Source organism: Triturus cristatus, chromosome 5_2 (assembly GCF_964204655.1).
Source record: "Triturus cristatus chromosome 5_2, aTriCri1.1, whole genome shotgun sequence".
Lineage (NCBI taxonomy): Eukaryota > Metazoa > Chordata > Amphibia > Caudata > Salamandridae > Triturus > Triturus cristatus.
The window spans coordinates 731,854,405-731,877,660 of NC_140588.1; positions in this window are offsets into that span (position 1 = coordinate 731,854,405).

The following is a 23,256-nucleotide window of genomic DNA, read 5'->3' on the forward strand; positions in this document are numbered from 1 at the left end:
GTGCGTCGACTAGTTCTGTGTCCAGTCTGGTGACATGACACCATAAAAAGAGAACTATAGAGACCCCAATAGTGTATTTTATGATGTTATTTGTCTCTCCGGATTGGTATATAATGAATAAATGTTTTGTAGTGTGAGTGGGATGTGAGGGAAGTGTGTGAATAGGAAGTGAAGTGGAGGAGTGGGACTCTGCAGCTTGAGCATTTTAAATCTATGTATGCATTTGTATAATGCTAAAAAAATGTAAAAATGTACAACTCAATGTATGTAGTGAAGAAAAGTATTTACATTTGTTTTGTAATGAAAAATGGATAATGGATTTTGTGTACAGTATTTAAAAACATACATTAAAAATATAATATATAAATAAATAATACATGGCAAAGTAGCGTGCCTTTATTAATATGCAGTATGGTCTGGTTCTGTTGGATTGATTCCCTGTAGAAAGTAATATAGGTAGGTAGGACCCCTTTTGTAAAAATAATTGTTGTGTTTTATCCCCTGGTCCCATGTCTTTTATTCATATTTGAATGGTGGCCCCATATATATATTCATCGTCCTGCTAAAGAGTCACTGCGAGGACCTCATTTTTCGCATTGGCAGGGTCCAGAAGGAGGTTGTTGTGAGGTCAAGGAGCAGGTCAGGCGTTGCGGACGGTCACTATTTAAGCACGAAGAGCCAGTCATCATTGAAGATTCACTTTGATGGTCAACACAGGCTGTCAACATGAAGTGCAGATCTGTCTGGAGCCTCAAGGTGATGGTTATCATGGGTGACTGTTTTTCAGCACAAAAAGATCACTTTGCAGTTGTAAGAAGCTCAAAACCTCTGTATCTGCACCTGTTCTTCAGAGGAAGTACACTCTGATGCGAGCCAAGTGTCCAACACACAATGATAACCTCTTGGAGATCAGGACTCACTCAGCTGAGGGAATCAGCAGGGCTCAGGCAGGTTCAGGCAGTTCCAGTTGGTACTGGTCAGCTGGGCAGATGCAGGAATGCCTCTGGCAGCTTGCTGTGTCCCTGTAGCTCAAACAGGCCAGCCAACTGACCTTTGGAGTCACTTCTGGGGAACCTGGGTCCAAGGCAAATAGGTCCAGTCTTTCTTCTTTAGACAGCAGAGCAATCCTACTTCTGAATTTTCTACAGGTCCAGGAGTGTTCTGATGAGAGGTTTTGATGGTGCTGTTTTTATCCCCAGTACCAGCCTTTGAGTGGGGAATGCCCCATTTGTCTAACCTTCACCTTTTCCAGTGTTTGGCTCCAATCTGTATATGGTAGCAAAGGGTGAGCAGGCCTAGGTGTGAACAGCATTTTTCAGTGGCATGTAGCCCTTGGAAGTCAGGTGGATGGGAAAGGCCTGAGGCTATCCTTTGAAGCTGAGGAAGGGCTGAATACAACCCCTCAAGACAACCTGTTCAGAAGAGCAACACCCTGCCCCACACCCAAGGGGATTTTAGTTCACATGCCTGGAAGGAAGGCCCAAAACACCGCACAACATGAAAATGAATTGATCTCGATCCATTCATTATTAGGTGACCCTGACCACTAGCAGAAAGGCTTATTTGCTTTAGGAAGAAAAATGCCAACTTTCTAACAATTGCATTTTCAGAATAGTAGCTTGAAATCAGACTTTACCATTATAGAGGATTTTAAATTACTATTTCATGTGAGTGTAAGCAGCATTTCTCTATGTGGTCCTAAACCAAAGTTATCACTTATTAATTATAATATAATATAGGCTTTCCAAATTTGAGCTTTATTACTATGTTTACAAAATGTAAGGTAAATGTAATGCCAAGAGTGCTGCTTTTCTAAATATAACCCTGCAAAGTCCTACAAGAAATCAATCTGAAAAAAACGCTGATAGAAGTGAGAATACTTCCGAAAAAAATCCAGATTTTTTTTATTGATTTAGATCTCATCAGAGATCAACAAATGACTGCGATGTAAAGGTCGTCTCCCCCCCATCAAGTCTCCATAACCACTGTCGCTTACATTCACATAGTTTCATAGCGCCACTCATACCATTTTAAGGTGTCAGAACTCTTTACATCACACGTTGCATGGAGACAATCATACGTGTATAAATCAGTGTATAGGAAATGTTACATATGACAGAGGCCTGCAAGGTGTAGGAGTCACATGGCATCCATACTCGTATGTAGTTTAGTTTAAGAGTCCTTGGTCTGGAAAAGCACAAATTCAGAATTTAAAATGTAACACCATTGTTAGAGGTTCACTTTAATGATAAGAAAGGATTTCTACCCAAATGAACCCTTTTTGCAATAATAGAATAAGGAAAGACTGGGCAAAAAAACATGTAGCTGTGATATATTCCAGGCAGTTGACAGTTAATAGCTGATTGCTCTATAATAGGATTTTAACTTTTAAACTGCAAGTAACATAAGGATCTCTGTGACAAAAGCAATAACCTATTTATAGTGTATGCACTTTGTGATCTAAATTGGACACGCTCTTTGCAGAAGGCATATTAACCTTCTGTGCTATGATGAGTCAAAAATTCCTCTACCAGACAAAGCTCTGTCTCCCTGAAGAACATTAAGCACCGGAATTATTCTGACATTTTTATTGATGCTTGAAAATTGCTGGGACAAGGAACGTGGCATCTGGTGTTTTTAAAACTATAAACATGGTGCCCCCACCCCAGGTCAGTGCCCGGTGCGGTGGCACCGATCGCGCCGCCCTAGAGCCGGCCCTGTCTTTTACAATCAGTTCGAGTTAGGATACCTAGTGTCAACATACGTATTCATTATCTGATAGTATGTTCCAGAGGAAACGTTACCGGGGTCTGCTTAAAAGATATACTATCAGAATAGGACTTGCATGTTTTTAGGGGTGAACAATGAGTAAAGTAACTAGTATAGCTTATTCTGAACAACTTAAGCCAAAGACCAATAGGCATAAGGTCAAAGACTCATCAGCTTACAATATCAAATGCTGTTGAGAAGTCAGCAAACACAGAATGTAAGATTTGGGATTTAGACACCACATATTTATCAATAAGGATTTGGACTATTGTAGTGTTGGCTATCACTGAAGGTTTGGGTCTGAAGCCTGCCTGGGTTTGTGGAATCACTCCAACTGAGTATGCCCATTCCTCAAGATGTTCGAGGATACTGTATGCAAAGATCTTCCCTTTGGCATCCGGAAGAGTAATTTGGCAATAATTGCTAGGTGAGGAACAAAAACCCTTTTTATTTAAAAGAACAACTATACTGCATGTCCATGAGTATGGAATTTGCCCTGTGGCATAACAAAATGTAAAGAGAGGGGCAAGGATTTTGCTCCAAACTTCTGAAACCTTCAGCACTCTTATTGGGATCCTAACAGAGGATCTTGCTTTTTTATATGAATCTAAACCTGTTTTGCCTTTGTAGGTTTTATATTGCCAGTTGAGCTCATACTGTTTTGTGACTAAATTTTGTGCAAAGATTTCTGAGAAGTAATCAATTCACTCTGAAGGAGAGAAGGAAATTAAAGAGGGAGCTTGTTTGCAATCTGTAAACTTTGCGATGACCTGCCAAAAGGTTTTGTGGTTTTTCTGCTGTGCTGGTTGTTGAAGATCCAACCAATTTTGATTAACTGTTATTTTGTGGAAAACAAAAATAATGTTTCTCCTTTTTAAGTAAAACTGAAAATGTGATAAACCGTTGATGAATAAGCTTATGTAATTTACAAGGGAGGCCTGCATCTTTGGAATCTTTAGGGAGTGTTACCTTCTACTTTGAAGGCTTGGTTACTCTCTGAATATTGTGTACAGCAGCTGACATTCTATCTTTGAATATTTCGATAGGATTGCCTTACTCTTGTAGATTTTAATCCCAAAAGGAGGTAAGAAACGTATTCATCATAACTGCGGAAGAGGAATTCCAGATGATTCGGCTGTGTTTCTAAGCTATTGTTACTGTATCATTTCCTTCATTTAATTACCAAGACAAAGTTTGCTAAAAGCGTAACTCAAACTTTAAGTATATTATTGCATGGTCACTGTCTTTTTACAAATTCAGCATGAAGTAGTGAGAATGTATAAAATAGATTGTAACTGGCAATGATATAATCAATCATAGACAAACCAAAAACACCCTTTATCGTAAATGAAAACAGGCTATCCCTATCTACTCTGCCATTTATAATCACCCCATATATACGTGATAGTAAATTTATTAGCAATCTTCCACGAATATCTGCTGTTTGCTTTGGTGGGAAAACAGATATGGGAATACTCCAAGCTTCATCAAGTTCCTTGTTTTTATAGGCGGTAAGTTCAGCATTTGATGTTGTTACCTTAAAGTTACCCATTATAATAATCTGGAAGATTTCTTTGCACTCTATAATGGATTCAATTAATTCAAAAATCTCTATCAAGAGAGCTCTCTATTGTAGTCTGTGGGGAACATAAATATTGACTAGGAAAAGAACGCCTGCGTAATAATTGCTTACCTTTGGCAGTTTGATCTTAATACAATGTATATTGCTACAGGAGAGTGATATTACTACGAAATCCCACTGGAACTCTATGGAGAGAAGAATAGTAACACCACCCCTACCATGGCCTTTCTTAACCCTCTGTCCAGGAATGCCAATTACAAAATAATTTTCCATGTAAAACTTAGTTATTGACCTGGTCTCTTGAAGACAAATAATGGAAAGATTAAGATTTGTTAATCTACTAAATTTATCTGTTCACAAACCTGCTGAATTCCAGGAGATTATCCTCAAGTTGCTGCTAAAGCGGGAGTTTGGAAACCTTATTTGATTTATTTTCATTCAATTTACTGGAAACCCAGGACTACGGAACATCAGCGTTTTTATTAACTAATGTAGGCTGATTTCAATTTCCTATTTGTCTTCCCTCTTGATCAACATGTACAATAAATGCGTCAGTGAAACCTCTGTTGTATACGCTGTGACCTACAGAGAGGAAAGAGGGCAAAGAGTTAGATTCCCTTTCATAACCCTGACAGAAACTCTGAGCTAAGGGAGGAGAGTGGTTTATTCCTCCTAAATCAAAACAATTTTTATATAAACTTTCACAGTCTTGTACAACTATTAGAGGTATCAGATTAGACCAGAATTCCAGTTGTTCAATGGAAAAATCATACTTTTTTAGGAAAAGCGACCAACTTTATTTCTGACAAAGAAAGAGAGTGCAATTGTGGATAACTGTGAAGCTACTCTAACATTATTTGTCTATTTAATGGCTTATATAATTTGAAAAGAGATCAATTATCTACAGGACTCAGAAGTTATTAGATGTAGCTACAGTCTTTATTGACTTGATATTTGTAGCTGCGGTCACTGCTGGGCTCCGCTGGGCTCCTGTTGCTGCCTCTCCCAACCGGGCTCCCGTATTGTCCAGGAGGACCACAACTCCCACAGACCAAAGCGCGCGGAAGCGCTTCAAAGTAAGGACGCTGTCCCATGGCGTGCTGTGGCGCGCAGACGTGCTTCAAAGGAAGGATGCCGACCCGTGATGTGGAACACGCATGGAGACGCGCCCGGGCAAGGGCAGGCCCGTCTACACCCGTCGGAGCCCGGAGGTGGCCGGGCTGGGCCTACTCTCTTTCATCTGCATCCAACTAAGGTACTGTTTTAATAGTAGCAAGTATGGAGAGAAAAAGGGGCCCAAAGGAGAAGATTGGTTGGGGGGTTGGAGCTACGCTGGACTCGTTTTGGTAAGAGCAGCCAGTGTTCTCTCACATGAGATTGAGCTGACCAAAAGACGCCTATCTTTGGAGCCGGTCCCCTCAACATCGAGATTGACTACAGGGTCTGCTACTGATCCCCTTCTGGATATGCAGTCATCATTACCCATAATTTTTCCAGACTCTGCACAAGATCAGGTAGTCCCTCTCCCCCCAACCTAAACACAGAGATCTCACTAAGGAGGGGTATAATTCACTCTCCCTTGAATGTATCACTATTGGACACTTCGCCACTACCACCTGCTAAGCGCACCAGAGCAGGGGGTGTTGTCAGTGGTGAAAAACCAAAACACCTAAAAAAATAATTGTGCCGTTAAATCTAAAGGCCCCCCAAAAAAGACGCATACAATGGAACGTCAGTGACTCCTAATATTCCATCACTCCAAGTACTGCAAGATGACACCATTTGGTCAGAAGTCATGACAAGGCTAAATAATAAAATGGCTCCTATCTTAGCCAAAATGTCCCAAATTGAAATTCGGCTGGCAAAATGAGAGTCTCAGAATCGCTCATTACTTGTTCAAGTGTCTCAGTTAAATGCTCCTTCTTCGGTAGCATCTAAAAGCACAGGCCCAGTACAATTAATGGAAGCGAGAGGCCCACCTGTTTTCTTGATAACGACATTAATAACACCAATACTTCCGGTCGACTCCATTAATGTTTCAGCACAGCCCCTAAATGTGATTTCCAACACTAATTCAACTTGTGGCAACCAGATTTCCCAAGGGGTGAGCAAAGGGGGACCATCGTCTCAGCCCTTTACAGCCCAGAAGGAAACAAGAGGGGCAGTGTGAGAGTCTCCCGCAACAAAATCTCCATCTTCCACCCGCTGCTGTCCCACTGGTGCTGGTTCTGGCAAATGTCCCCCCCACCCGAGAAGGTCAAATCAAATCTACAGGACAATTAATGGACAAATGTCTTCATTGGTTATCAAATAATGTTAAAGTAACAGAGAGGGGAAGGAAGCAATTGGAAATTATCATGGCCAGGAGAGTGGGATGGGTGGGTGGTTTAAGAAAATCCCTTGCCGGTGACTGCGTGGTTATCAATTTCAATAATGTTCACACGGTCCCTAATCTCCTAGCCAAATTCCTTAGCCTTTCCTTAATGAATACACAGATAATACCCTTATCATTAGAGTAGTTCTACATTCGCTACTGTGCAATAGCAGAAAGGGATTATAGGGGCAGAAAAACGTCACCATTCTCTGGTGTGAGAGGGAAAGAGAATTCCACTACAAATCGTGGGATCAGACTACACAATAGATTTGAAGCCCTGTTGAACCTGGAGGACTGTGATTGACTAACTCCTTTACCCTCTTTTTTATCAGCCAATGCAATTACCCTGGCTCTAGCAGAGAATAGTCTATTGGAGACCAATTCACAATACCACCTTCAGAGAATGCTCCTGCAGTTGTAACTCCTATACCTAGTAATCTGGGGCATGGGCAGACCCACCTACCTTCCATGATTGATATTGAGGGAATTCGGACTAACATGGTATCATGGAACGCGGGAGTTATAGCTTCTAAAATAGGAAACCCCCAATGGACAAATAAGTGGCAAACCATGGAGATAGTATTCTTCCAGGAGACTTGGGCCAAAGATCCATTCTTTTTTCCTGGGTTTCGTACCTTCTATTCTCTGGCAATTCCATCATCTTGTGGGAGGGTGAAGGGGGACCTACTAACTTTAATTTCAAACACTATACCTCTTCAAGTCAGGCAGGTTGGTCCTATACATAGCCATTTCCAGATCTTTCAGATGGGCCACAGGAATCAGGACATCTGGACAATTGTCCATTTTTACAACAATGAAACAAGGAGAAATATAAAGGTTGTGGCAGATGCCCTAGCAAAGGAGATTGAGAAACTGAATATGGAAAAAACAGGGGTAGCGCAAACCTCATTTGGGCGGGGGACTTCAATATTCATCTTTGTAAGTTTAATGGGAGTAGGGTATGCGGAGTAGAAGACTTCTATAGCAACCCGCTCTCACACTTTATCCATAATAAGTATGGTGAAACCCTAAATAGCTTATTATATAAGTGGAATCTGAGTATAATTACCGAAGTGAAAGAGGGAGGGCAAGTGACAACATTTAGACGGGGCATTCAAGAGTCGACAATTGACTTTATTTTAGCTCCAGCACACATATATGGGAAAGTGGTGCATATGATTACTCGATTTACCTGCCATAGTGGCCATGCCAGTCTAAAGCCAAAGATCATAATCAGGTAGTTGAAGACGTGACTTTGACCAGGAAAAATGGTTATCAATTGAAATGGTCACAGGCCCATAAGTTAAATCTAGTTCGTGAAATTTTAATCCAAGTTAAGGAGGAAATATAATCATGTCTGGGAGATAACTCATCCCCTTTATTCCTGGTTACCCAGTTCTGCGCCCTTTTGGCAAAAATAAAAGCTGCACTTACCCGGTTTAAGTCGCCAAATGGTACTGCTAATATTGGATGGTTTGACACAGCCTGTTCTAAAGCTAAAAAAGTCCTCGTAAATGTCTTAAAAACCAATCCTAGAGATCCCACCAAGATTTTTGCATTATGAAATGATTACAAATTAGCTAGGGGGGACAGAGATAAGGATCTCAGGGTGCAGGCTTGGGCAGATCTTGAGCAAGCTGCATTTTGGGCAGTAGCAGAGACTTTTGGAAAATAGTGAACGCCCCGCATTTCAAAGATCCCAGAGACCCTACGTTAGACATACACGTAGATGAAGAGGCATGGGTGAGATATTTTGAAAATATATTTGGTGTATCAACTCCCTCAAACCCACCGCTACCTGGCTCAGCACTTCTACATCAGGGGGGGCTAACTTTCTCTGTACTAGAGGTTAGAAAGGCACTAGAAGCCTGCACTCCCGGCAAGGTGCCGGGGCCCCGATGGGATGCCAATTGACCTCTTCCTGGATAAGTATGACTTGTGGGTCCCTCTCCCAACAAATATTTTTAATAGCATCCAGATAGTAGGTCTCCCTTTATCCTGGAATCAGAGTGTAATTGTACCCATTTACAAAAAAGGGGCGAGGGTGTCACCAAAGAACTATCGCCCTATACCTCTCCTTGATACTACTGCCAAACTTATAGGACGGGTGCTCTTGCCCAGATTGGAGGCGTGGGCTGAAACCCATATTTTTATGAGGGCACAATATGGATTCCGTAGGGGAATGGGGACGGTGGATTAATGCCAAAACCTCTCCTTATCCATAGGGAAATATACTAAGGCAAAAAGCGGGAAGATCTATTTGGCCTTTATGGATCTGACTGCAGCCTTTGATTGTGTTTCCCACCCGAGGCTGTGGTCTATGATGGAGGGGATGGGCATTGATCCGCCGATAATTGGATTTACTCGTCAGCTGTACGCCAATGCCACCGCTTGTGTTCGGTATGGCAGGAAGGGGGAGTGCAGACGTCTCTTTAAAATCAAAAAGAGGGTAAGACAGGGGTGTGTTCTTGCCCTGTTACTTTTTCCATCTATACAAACGGGGTAGAGACCTCCCTGTCTGCTTTACCCGTGGACGTGCCTAAATTCGATCATGCCCCTCTTTCGATCTTGGCGTACGCTGACGATGCAGTATTGATGGCCAGATCGGGGTTAGCCTTGCAATCGTTAATTTTGGCTCATTCTACCTTTATGGTCTCCCTTGACCTAGAAGTAAATGAATCTAAATCTTTTATAATTGTGGCAAGAGCTGTCAAAGGAGAGAAATACACCCACTTCCAGCTGGCAGGGAAGAAAATTGAGGTGGTTGATTCCTTCTCATATCTGGGAGTTCTTTTCGATAAGGATCACTCATGGTCCAACATAGTGGCAGCAAGAGATTAGGGTTTGCAAAGGAGCCTCAATGCTTGCAAAAGATTCGCAAAGAAGCTGGAAAGTAGCCCCCTGGACATAACTAAAAATATCTACTCTGCAAAAACAAAGTCCGCTGCAACTTATTGGGCAGGAGTTTGTGGGATGGCTAATTTCGAACAGTTACAGCAAGTGGAAGACAGCTCTTTTAAAAACCGAGTGTCCTTACCGCAATCAGCCCCAAATTACATTTTACATCTCGAATTGGGTCTTCCTTATCTCAGTGATTGCATAAGACTGGCACCAGTCCTGCTGTGGCTTTCAATATGGCGGAGGTCTACGGTGGACCTGACACAAACTATTATCAGGGATTGCTGTAAAATGGATTATTACAAGAGGATTGGGTGGTTAAATTATGCAGGGGTCCAACTGAATGCTCTAGGGCTGGGAGAATTATTTAACGACCCCGATTCCTGTAAAAGGATCACAAAGAAAAGAATAACGGATTTTTTCATTCAGAGAGCAAATTATGTTCGAAAGGGAAAGAAATGTTCTCATTACTCATCCATTGCCTATGATCTGGTTCCACCAAGACCAGGGGAGGGTTTTTATCTCTCTCCCATTAATAATGCGCAGCATAGATTTATTCTACTGTGCTTCTGAATGAATATGATTCCGTTACTCCTTGGGTTTCCGGGAAAGAGATATATATTGGCAGATTTGTCATCTTGTCCCGGCAATAACTATGTTGTACAGTCAGACCCACACATATTACTATTTTGTAAAAACTATTCAGATGAAAGAAAAACATTCATCCTCCCAATCCTGAGGTATCACAACTTTAAACAGTATCGGGTGGCTATGTATTTTTTAAAGGTCCTATCGAATACATTTGTATGCTCTTTGGTAGCCTCATTCCTGTGGGCATGTTTTAGAAAGAGGAAAATGGTAGGACGATCGCTTAACAATAATGATTAATATTAATTTTTAAATGATTTTGAAAGTTTTATGTGAACTGATTACCTTGATCATAGCAAAACTGTTTAATTCTTTTTTAACAATGTACATAGGCTTATATATTTGAGGTGCAAATTTTAGGATGTTTTGTGCTTTTATGGTCTGTTTTTACAAAGATCGAATAAAACTGTGTGACTTGACTTGACTTGATATTTGAAATTACAAATGGGTCTGCTCAAAAAGATGACTGACCTTCCGACAAAGGTTTTAGGCTGACAAATTCAGGAGCATATGGATTTGACCTAACCTGCAACTCATCTATAAGTATGAAAGGGGTAATAGGGGATACTGATGCCTCCTGAATAGCAATGTTTTGTGATGCATTTCTGCTTACTTCTGTTATTTTATTTCTAGACTGATCACTTATTTCCATTTGTGGATTAAATTCTATTCTTCCAGCAGCTTCTTTTGGTAATTCCATGATTTGCTTTTCATCTTTTACACTGTTTCTTTGTTTTTTAAAGTGTCTATCTTTCTTAGTATGACTTCTTTTCAGGTTGAGGGGCCACGTGGCACAGTGATCAAATGTTCTTTGTCACTAGAGTCTTATGCATATTAAAAATTGGAAAACAAGAAAGGGGAGCTGAAGCAGAAGACAACTTCTGGATTGTTGATATTTCTGAAAATAACATTTGAAAGGGAATATACAGTTCCTTTCTCATTTTCCTTCTTTTCTTTTCATTTTATTTTGCCTGTTTGAGTTGGACTCAACAATTTATAAGGATTCCAATCCTGTGGTGATTCTGCTCCTGCTAGCACGATGAAAATTTGATGTCCAGCTTTACTACAAGTATTTAGTGACCCATGACGTCAAAAACACATCTGCAGACAAACAATGCACAAGAGTTCAAAATATGTCCAAGAGCACAAATGGCCCAAGTCGCAAACATCCCAGCACCCGAAAAGCACACAAGTCAAAGGCACACCAACTCAAAGGGATAAGGGGCCACCAAATCAGAGCTGGAGGGGCGACTCACCAACAATGCAGCACACACCCATAGCGATCACAGTACATCAACATTGACGACAATGTCGTACAAAGTGCAACCCTTACAACACAGGACAGAGAACACAACTGGTGCCGCTCGTGCGTAGAAACTGCCCAATCACATCTGGCATTGCATGACACTGTGAGATGATAATGTACAAGTACAACCTCACATCCATCATGTAGTCGAAATGTCCACTGTCTCCCATCAAATAGCCAGCTTCACCAGAACAGCCAAAATGTACATTGTCATGCTGTCTGAAAGCAAACATCTCCAATGCATGAACATACATGGAACACACTGTTAACCTGCATCTCCCCGTTACATTGCAGAGGGACAATCAACACCTCCTGTAGAGCAGACCACACATCTCTACAGTGATGATGAATAGGACACCCAGCATATTTGCCCAGACACCCTCCAATGGCTTGTGGAGAGCCTCCGCACCCCACCCCACCCCCAGGAGCAGGGCAGCCCAGCTGCATCGCAGTGACCCCACACCCTGCACAGACCACACAGCAGGAAGCACACACCACCACAGCTGGCTCACAGGACCCCCATGACCAACACATGGAATTCCAATGCCGTGTGTTAGGGTGCCAGGAGAAGATGGCTGATCAGCTGCGGGTGGGGTTCGACCTTATGGCAGCCAAACTCGATGCCATACGTGGGTGTCTGAGTCCCATCAGGGAACACTTACAGTCCCTAACGGACACCCACTGTACGCACCATGCTCACCAACAATCCTTAGCTGGCCTCGCTGGGCCATTACTTGGATACAAGAACTGTCTAGTCAGACAGGCTCCAGCGATGACAGCACAAAGTTGGCACAGATGCAGAGGACAAAGGAGACCATGGATCCAATGCAGGCTGGAAGTAGGGTTGCCATGGCTGAACACCAGCGAGATGTAGCTGGGATCTTCCAGCCCTTGCAGATTCTCATCTTGCCATTGCTGTAACTGAGCCTGTCACAGATAACTGCAGCAGGAACCGCAACACGCACATCTCTGCCCCCTGATGTGTCATTGGCACACAGTGATGCAGCCTTATCACCTTTGTACCCTGATGTGTCAGTGGCCCACAGTGATGCAGCCATAACACCACCACACACACCTGACACAGAAGACGTCTGTACCCGCCACATGGCCTGTCCCTGCCTGGTTCAGCCCTATGCATCATGCCCTGGAACAACACCTCCCACTGTCCCACAAAACACTCTGCGACATTAACCTGGACCCCGATATGGCCTGCCATATTTGCTCTGGTACCAGTGACACAGCAATCCGGCTCCAGACTGAACTCTTCCTCTTCAGATTTACTTCCCCCAAGGACTCTGGTTGGCCCACCACTGGGCAACCACGTTATGTGGGCTTGAACTGGCCATGTACCACTCCAGTTTCGACACACCCCAGAATGTGAATAAAACATTCCAAATCACACAGATGTGTCATGTCTATGTTCACTCACGTATACATGTATGGGTGAATGTAGGGACATTAATTGCACAAAAAAGTACACCCTGGTAAATGTCATCAATGCGCAAGTTTGACCCTGACCCACATGGCCAATTAGATGACTGTGAAGGTGTGAAGTAGCTGTGTCCTCATTGCACATGAACAACAATCTTGCAACCCCCCCAACGTAGCCCCACGTCCATGTATTATATTAGACTGTATGTAGAAATGTCAAAATCGGTAGCATGCCTGAAGTAATGTCCCCCATCGCATGTAGCTACAGAACATCTCTTCGCATGACCTATTCACACACATCAGTGTGGACACAGCCTGTTTTAATGGATCACGTTGATCCACATGGCAAGAAGTTGGACACCATACTCACATTGCTGAAGACACACAAGAGCACAGGACTACCAGCAACTTTCCCAAACACAATGTCTGGCTCACAGAGGTGGAGCTGCCAATAGGGATTAACCACCAATGTACATGCGACAGTCTGTCCCTCCGTGTGTACGGACAATGATCATTAAGGCACACGATATATCATACTAATCAACACTCATCACAGTTGTACACTGGTGAAGTTGCGTAGACTTTATTAGCATGTGCATGTCAGTACGGGCAAGGAATGGGCCACAACAGGCAGACAAATGCTTACGACACTTACAGGCAGAATGGGAACGTGTCGAGGTGCAAGAAATGGGGAGGCAAAAATGAACACATATCCTTACGGATGGCAACGGTCTCAGCCCACCTTGCCTTGCTGGTCGAGTCATGTGATGTTTGGCGTCTGCTCATTGCCCTGTGTCAGGAGACACGACTCACAGCCCATGGGATCTGCATGGAGCTGTACCACCGTATTGCACCGACTGTGTGCTATGCTGACAGTGAGCAGGTGAAAGGGACCAACAAGGTCACATGTCGTGCTACATTGCCATGTGTGTCGTCTCCCTCCAGCAGTATCTCAGATTTAGGAACGTTGCCAGACGACGCTGTGCAGCTCTGCCCATGGGGCTGCATCACCTTGCACAGGTGTGTGACAACACGCGGAGGCGCACGCACATGAATTCTGAGTCCGGGCGAATGCAGACATGTCCACTGTTGATCTAGGATATGTGACCATTCCTCCACGATGCAACACGGTGTTGGGACCTGTTCTCTGGGTGTCAATCAGTTGTGGCTGCAGGAAGGTAGTTACTCGTCCATGAATGCGAGCGCAGCTTCATAGGCAATCAGTTCCAGAAGTACGTTGTTCTCGAGTTCAAGGAACACAAGGGAGAGCCAATCCATTGACTGGTCCAGACAGATGTGCTCCGTACACGCAGTTTCATCAATCCACAACACAGCCCAATAGGGGAGCGCCTCGATGTGGTCACTGCACATAATGACTTGTGCAAACTCCCATCCACTACTCCAAGCACATACGCCACAGATCAGGGCATCCCATGCACGGGTATTCCGGTTGCACTCCTGTTCGTGGGCCAACAGGGGGCACACACACAAGTCATAATCCAGTTCAGCTACCATTGTGTTGGATAGGCAGACATCCATGGGCCACTCGAATATGCATGATCGACAGTGGAACCAGGGCTGAATGACGTACACAAGCCGGAAACTCAGATGGTAACTGATTCGCAAAACTGCCACTGGCAGTGCTCCCAACAGATGCAGCATTCATGCACAGTACAGTTCCACATGACAGAGGTTGTGCATGTGCCCGGGATTGCCTGCCATTGCGTTTTTTGGTCTCATACCACCAGCACTCCTCAGACCGGCGGCAATTGTGTGGACGATATGCCACAGCTCGGAGCAATGAGTCGAATGTGTGTTCAACGTTTGGACGTATGGGTTGTTTTTTACCAAAGTGTCAGGGGCACCCCATGCAGGTGTAGCTCGAGCAGGGACAAGTGTGTGTGGGGTGCAGACATGTTGGTCTTTCATTAGCGCAGTTCGTGGTGTGGGAGTCATCAGAGTCTGGTATGGTATCCCACTCAGGGGGTGCCGGGCGCATGGAAGACCAAGGTCGGAGGTTCGGATGTCCTTCCGCCGTGTGTATTGAGACAAAGGAACTTTAATGCCTACTTTTAGTCTGACTACTGCTTGCATTTCTGAAATGTGATGTGGCCTTCGCTCTGAAATTCAATCAATCGATCAAATAATTTGTAAAGAGCACTACTTACCCGCAGGGGTTTCAAGGCGCTGAGGGTGGGGAGTGGGGGGGGGTGCATTTGCTACTGGTCGAACAGCCAGGTCTTGAGTCGTCTCCTGAAGGTTAGAAGGTCTTCGGTTTGTCATAGGTTGAGGGGGAGGGTGTTCCAGGTATTGGCGGCGCGGTGGGAGAAGGATCTGCCTCCGGCTGTGGTTCTACGGATGCGTGGGACGGTAGCCAGTGAGAGGTCTGCGGAGTGGAGTTTCCTGTTGGGTACGTAGAAGGAGAGTCAACTGTTGAGATAGGCTGGGCCGGTCTTGTGGAGTGCCTTGTGTGCGTGGATCAGGAGCTTGAAGGACATTCTTTTGTCGACGGGGAGCCAGTGCAGGTTTCTCAGGTGGGGGGTGATGTGGTCGCGGCGCGGGACGTCGAGGATCAGGCGTGCAGAGGCATTCTGGATTCTTTGCAGTCTGTTGATGAGCTTGGTCGGGGCTCCGGGGTAGAGGGTGTTTCCGTTGTCGAGTCTGCTGCTGACTAGGGCCTGGGTCACTGTTTTCCTTGTGTCTGTCGGGATCCATCTGTAGATCTTGCGGAGCATACGGAGGGTGTTGAAGCAGGTGGAGGAGACAGCGTTGACTTGTTTGGTCATGGTGAGTTTCGAGTCGAGGATGACTCCCAGGTTGCGTGCATGGTTGGTAGGTGCGGGGGTGTCCCCAGCGATGCGGGCCACCAGGAGTTATCCAATGCTGAGGGGTTGGGCCTGAGGATAAGGATCTTCATCTTGTCCGTGTTCAGCTTAAGGCGGCTATCCTCCATCCAGTCGGCGACGGCCTGTATTCCCTGGTGGAGGTTGGATTTGGTGGTGAGGGGGTCCTTGGTGAGGGAGAGGATCTGTTGCGTGTTGTCGGCGTAGGAGATTATGTTGAGGTTGTGAAGTCGGGCAATGCGTGCGAGAGGCGCCATGTAGATGTTGAACAGCGTCGGGCTGAGGGAGGATCCCTGCGGGACACCGCAGATGATTTCGGAGGCTTCAGATCTGAACGGGGGGAGGCGGACTCTCTGGGTTCTGCCGGAGAGGAAGGAGGAGGTCCAGTCCAGGGCCTTGTCTCGGATCCCTGCGCCGTGGAGTCGTGTGCGTAATGTGCATTGGCAGACGGTGTCGAAGGCGGCGGAGAGGTCTAGAAGGATGAGGGCTGCCATCTCGCTGTTGTGCGGTCTCGGTGCTGTGGTTGCTGCGGAATCCTGACTGGGAGGGGTCCAGGATGCTGTTGTCTTCGAGGTAGCGGGTGAGCTGGATGTTGACTATCTTCTCGATGACCTTAGCTGGGACCGGAAGCAGGGAGATGGCCCGGAAGTTTTTGAGTTCGCTCGGGTTCGCCTTGGGTTTCTTCAGTAGGGCGTTGATCTCGGCGTGTTTCCAGCTCTCAGGGAAGATCGCGGTCTCGAAGGAGATGTTGATGATGTTGCGCAGGTGGGGTGCGATGGAGCTGTCGGCTTTGTTGAAGATGTGGTGAGGAAAAGGGTCAGACGATGAGCCGGAGTGGATTGTGCCCATGGTCTTGATTGTGTCTTCGATGCTCACGTTGGCCCAGGTTGTCAAGGGGTCGTGGTCGGTGGGGTGTGGTGGGTCGGGCGTGTTGGGGCCTGTTAGCGTCGTGCGGGGGTTAAAGCTGTCGTGGATGTCGGCGATCTTGCAGTGGAAGAAGGTGGCGAGGGAGTCGCACAGGGCTTGCGACGTCGGGATGTCGTTGGCGTTGGAGCTGGGGTTAGAGAGTTCCTTCACGACGTTGAAGAGCTCCTTGCTGTTGTGTGCGTTATTGTTGAGGCGGTCTTTGAAGGAGGTCCTCTTGGCGGTCCTGATGAGGTGGTGGTGGCTGCAGATGGCATCTTTGTGGGCTGCGCGGCTGCCCGGCGACTTCTCGCTGTGCCATATGTTCTCCAACTTCCGGCAGGTGCGCTTTGACGCTAGGAGTTCCGGGGTGAACCAGTTGGCTCTCTTGCTGGTGTCTTTGAGGGTTTGTTTTTTCAGTGGGGCTACGGTGTTGGCGCAGTCATCCATCCATCGTCTGAGGGTGCGCGCACCATTGTCGGGGTTGCAGGGGTTGGTCGGTGGGTTGAGTGCAAGGTTTGTCTGTAGTTGTACTTCGGTGATTTTGCTCCAGCAGCGACGGGGGATCTGTAGGGTGCGGTGATGTGCGATGGGTTTCCGGAAGGTAAAGTGGATGCAGTGGTGGTCGGTCCAGGTGGGTTTGGAGACGTGGCTGAAGGAGACATGGGGTCTTGAGGAGAAGATGGCGTTGAGCGTGTGTCCGGCGATGTGGGTCGGCGTTGTGACGAGCTGTTTCAGTCCGAGGTTGTCGAGGTTGTCTATCAGGGTAGAGGAGTTGCTGTCGGTGTTGTTCTCCAGATGGAAGTTCAGGCCTCCGAGGAGGATGTAGTTGGTGGAGGTCAGTGCGGGCGTGCTGATGAAGTCGGCGATGGCTTCGCAGAATTGTGGTCGGGGTCCGGGTGGTCTGTAGACGAGGGTGCCTCTTAGGGTGGTCTTGGGATCCGTGTAGATCTGGAAGTGCATGTGTTCAGCGGTGCTGAGAGTGTTGTCGGTGTTTGTTGAGACCCTGATGGTCTTCTTGTGGATGATGGTGATTCCTCCTCCGACTCCGTTGTTGCGGTCTCTGCGGGCGATCTTGTATCCGTCGGGGATGGCTATGGCGATATCTAGAGAGGAGGCTTCGTTCATCCAGGTCTCGGTCAGGAAGGCGACATCTGGTGATGGGGTGTCGAGTAGGTCCCAGAGCTCGACGGCGTGTATGCGTGAGGAGCAGGTGTTGATCAGGGTGCATCGGAGCTGGTTGTGTTCTGTCGTGGCAGGTGTCTCGGCGTCTTCGATGCAGGAGAAGCTGCAGTTCCGGCAGGCGAAGGGACCGTGGGTGCGCTTCGGGGTGGCCCTGCAGCAGGTGAGGGTCCGTCCTGAGTTGAGAGCATTGAGGGTGCTGGCGTCGTATCGGAGGCGGTCTTCATGGCTTGTGCGGGGGCCAGGGGTTCAAGGTTTAAGGGGAGGTGGGAGGGAGGAGCAGCTGGGAGGCGGGTGACAGGGAGAAGCAAATGGGCACGCAGGGGGGGCAGGGCCGCAGGGATGCAGCGGTGGGAACGGGAGCGGTGAGGGGGGCGAGCAGGCACAACAGGGGGCACGGGGAGCAGAAGGCAAAAACGGGCAGCGGGGCACAGAAGGAGCAAAGGGCACACAAGAGCATGGGGAACAGAAGGCAAAACTGGGCAGCGGGGCACAGAAGGAACCAAAGGGCACACAGAGCAGAAGAAAACGGCAATGGGACAACAAGGGCCCTCAGAGAAACATACAAACCTAAGGCCACAACTGGCCACCAGGGATGAGGTGCAGGTGGTAGCCTGCGGGTGGAGGAGAACCTCGACTTCGGCGGTGACAGCAGGAACGCAGGTGGAGCTGCAGTGACGGGGAGCGACCTACCTGGCAAGGCCTTAGATTTAGGGTGCACCAATTTCGAAACACACGCAACGGTTGGCATGTATGAGCCAAGGGCCCGATTGTCTTTGTGCTCCTTGTTCAGTCTCTCTCTCTCTCTTTCTCTCTCACTCTCTGTCCTTTAATGAGTGCCTGACACACCTTCTTATCTTGGATATTGTCTTACAGGCTGTCACTTACAGATTGTCCAGTGATGACCTGCCATGACTCTTCCAAATAGTTGTTTGGAGACAAATTTGATTGTGGTATTTTGTTTGGACTTTCAATGGTGATTGATTGATTCTGCTTTTTCTGTACTCACATGACTGTTAGTTGTTGTGATTCTGCGGCATCAGGTGAATGATTTTGTTCATGATTTCATGACGTTGATGTGCAATCTCTCAGTCCGGGGGAGGTAGGGGGTGCCTGGGGTAGGGCCCATGGGTGGTGTGGGGGGTGGTCCGGCAGTGGGTGGCGGTTGGTGTTGTGGCCCTCTTGGGGGTACGAGCTGCATGATCGTTGGCTCCATGGTATCTGTTGTTCTTCAGGTGTGGCTCTGGGCTGAGCTCCCTTTTCTGGTGCAGGTTGCAGTGCGACTTTGCACCAGGTCAGATCAGGTGTTAGTTTCCTGCTGCTAATGCGCCTTATCGCCTGTTTTGTGATCTTATCGCAGATCTGGCTGGTTGGTGATAATGTTGTGATGTGTTGCTCAGGAATGCCTACTCTGCATCTCATTAGCGATAGTTGCCGGGATCATCTGTGGCAATATTTTTGCGGCTGCTATCGCAGGTAAACTGGTGGTATCGGCTGTTAGTGCTGGAGCAGAGTTTTCTGTTAAAAATTTATCGAGTTTTAAGCTCCAGTTTCGTTTCTATGGTTTAACTAAAATTATTAATTTAAAATCATTAATTCATAGTTTGTTTTGTCGAAGTCGGACTAACCAACACTACTAATGAGAGAAAACTACACGTGGGAATGCATATATGTTGCTTAATAATAATGTGCGGTTTTAATTAAATGAATGTTGCAAAGTGCTATTTGTTTAAAGCACGAAACGCTTTTGAAATAACGTGTACTAATGCTTTATTGTGTTGCAAGAGGCTAGATAATTACATACACATAAGGGTATTAGTGGGAATTAACACTGTTTAATCATTATGCTGTGGTAACGTTGTTTTGTGTTTCTTTTAATTAAGATGGTCCGTTTTGGCCTAAACCAAGATGGCTGCCTTTTACAGCCTGTGCTCGAGTGAGTGAATTTTGATGGGAGGCCTTGCTCAATATGGTCGAGAGTCACCTGACCGCAGCTTTTGCCTGGTTAGAAAATCTTCCGTGAGGATGGCAGCTCTGGGAGTGATTCCAGCTGGCCTTGGACAAGGATAAAGTACAATGAACATTGTCCAGTCTGCGGTGACTCTGCTAAGATATCAAGGAAGAACATTTACGAAAGATACATTTGCAAACTCGAGTTCCTTCTTCCGTCTTTTTATTTTTGTGATTTTTCCTGTGCGGAGGTTTTCTAAATGTAACCGAGGGACTTCCTTTCCTGCTCGCTCTGCTCAGTGGTTCAACGGATATCTAATATTTGTTTGTTACTCTTGTTTGCAACATACACTATAAATATGTTAGACTAGAGAGGGTCCGTGTTCCATTGCGCTCATTACTTCTATTGCGTTCCATTGTGGTTCATCGCGTTTTGGACTTCTTCCTGAACCTATGCTGAGGACGGCATCTCGAGAGACTTTACAGAGAGACCTGTCCTGACCCTTTAGCTAGAATAGGTAACTATGAGAATAATGATTTCGCTAATGATTGATTTCCATTTTGAACTAATTTAGATAAATAAGCATTGATTGAATTAAGTTGTTGGGTGTTTATTTCTTGTCATTTATTGAGTTCCAAATGTATTTCTTATGTTTAAAATCATGACTCAGGGCAATATCATTCAGGTCGCATTGACCTCATTGTAGATGCAGATTGGTTCTCCTATATTCAGTGTGGATAGAGTAATAGATTGAATTTTAGTGTGATGGGCCCTAGCGTATGATGTGTGTATGTGCGTGTGACTGTAGGTTTACTCTGTCCGTGGCGGCAGGGAGAATTTATATGCGCCGATCTGCAGCAGTTTCCTGGTAGCAGTTTGATGGTTTGATTATTGTCTTGATCAGATTAGATTGCTTGTACATTGGCTTTTGATTCATTGATTATTGATTGATGTTGGTATATGTACTAATACTATATGTTGAAGTCGTCGTATTGAGATTTATGTAGTGCTTCTGGAACTTGGGAGCTGGTGACAGTTCCGTAGTAGGGCAGAGGGAAGAGTGGGCTGCTCTCGGGAAAAACGGGATTGTTGGAATTACCTGTACGTATGCAGGAAAAAAAACGTGTGACAAATTGAAGTTGCGCGTCACATTGTCTGGGTTCGGAATCAGTGACATCGTTGTGTGTTACTATTAGGGATATATTTTCGGTATAAAAGGAGTGTGTATGGTAGCGAAGGTTATCTGTGAAACTCTGGTCATAAGTCCCAGGGATCCGTAAGGTTTGCCGTTAAAGCTTATCGCGGGAGGAGTAATAGGTATTCTCTGAGCTTGTTTGAAGGACTGGGCAGAGGTAAGCGCTGCTTGGTTAACGTGTGTTATAATTCTGTAGTGGGACAGACTGTTCGCTGTTCTTGGGAAAGGCAGGATTCTGTGTGCATGTGCTACATCTTCTGGTGTGAAAGTGCGTGAATGTATGAGCATTTAATTGATTGTAAGACTCTTTGGAGCAGTCCTAGAGGAAACAGTTAATGGATGCATGTTAGAAGGGCAGAGTAGAGGGATGTGCTACTGTGTCAACGAGAGTATTAATTCCGTAGTGGAGCAGAGGTAAGCGCTGTTCTAGAGAGAAGCGGGATTCTTGTGGAAAAGATTTTCTTTTACTATTCTGTGGTTAGCGAGACAGACAATGGAGATGTTTATATGTTGTAACTAATAGATTTTGTGAAATTTGAAACGAAGTCTACTGAAAAGGCTTTGTAAAGGAGGGGTAGACGAGTGACAGGAGACAGAGCAGAAACGACTGCAGCGACTGCTGACGTCATACAGACCGCGCTCTGATTGGGTAGTGAATCAGAACAGTGCTCGCGCTAGGATTGGTGCGTTAGTGTGAGCCGCGCAGGGATTGGAAGAAGTACAGAGTGACGTAGATGCTCCAGGATTGGTGCGTTGGTGTGAGTCGCGCTGTTATTGGACAAAAGATCGTAATTGTACGGAAGGGATTAGAGAATATTGGTAAACATTAAAATGTATTACCAACCGGAGGAAAAGAAGAAGAAATCCTTGTTCGGTAAAATAAAAAAGTGGTTCGACAAGGATAAGAGCATAATAACTAGAGAGGGTGAATTGCTACCTCCGACGAAAACTCCTGCATCCTTCATGGTTGCGAAATATGGGTATCATACCTGTATATGGTTGGACAATTGGGTTAGGTATACTAAGGAAGATGGTGTTTTAGCGTTCCCGGAACATGGTTCATTTAATTTGGCCGTGTTGAGAAATTTACGGGAGAAAATGATGCGTCTAGAGCCTAGACCAAGGCCGACACAGTTCGAGGCATTGGTGGAATGGGAAGATGAGGTGCATGAGCGAGAAAAGCAGAGGAGTGGAAATAATTATAGATACTTTTTTGGGAGAAAATATGATCGTGAAACTCATCATGATCGACTGAGGAGATGGCGAGATGCTAGTATGTCAGAGGGATTATATCCTATGAGGACAGTTGTGAAGTACTGGGTATTTTAGACCCAGCGGTGCAGGGGCACACACCCTATGACTTCTGGGTTTCACCCTGTTCCGGACCTACAGAAACACAGAGTCTTCTGGGTGAAGTCAAAGAATCGTTTATTGGCTGCAGACCAATGACAGGTATCCTAGAAGTACAACAGCGTGTATGTTCTCAGGAGACTGCTGAAAATCATAGGAACGGACTTCATCTTAAATACGCTTTTCCTTGCCTCAAGCATACATTCCTAGGTTTTATGATACGGCAATATACAAGTGTACATTACAAAGAAAAGGCAGAGTCATGATGACCATCCCACATTCCAGTTCGGCCAGCCCACAATGATTTACACAGTAAGATTCAGATCCCACGTTTGATGTAAAGAGACCCCCCAATAAACATGAGCATCTCCTGTTTTGGGAAACAAGTCATAAAGCAGGAACAAGCAGGTGTGGAAGAGATTAGCCGGGGGATTGTGTAGAATGAAAGGGTTTTATGACAGGTCAAGCCCTGATGCTAATCACAGGTGGACGGAGGAAGGGGAGCTCGTGAGACCGGTTTGACCCAGGGCAGCAGAGCCAGCTGCCCAGGTCACAGAGAAGTCAGAGGGAAAGCCCATATACTGTGAGGCCCGTATTAACTCCATCATAGCCTATGTGAGGGCAATGACAAGATGGCCACTGCTTCCAAAATGGAACCCGCGTAGTGGAGCAGAATAACGTGTACACAGTGCATTCATAGCTAGAACGATATGTAAAGCACTCGTACATGCCGCATTTACCATTTGCGGTTCGCTAATACCAAGATAGACAGGGGTAGGGCCCTGTCCCCTACGCGGTCCCGAATATTAAAGTATGACAGACCC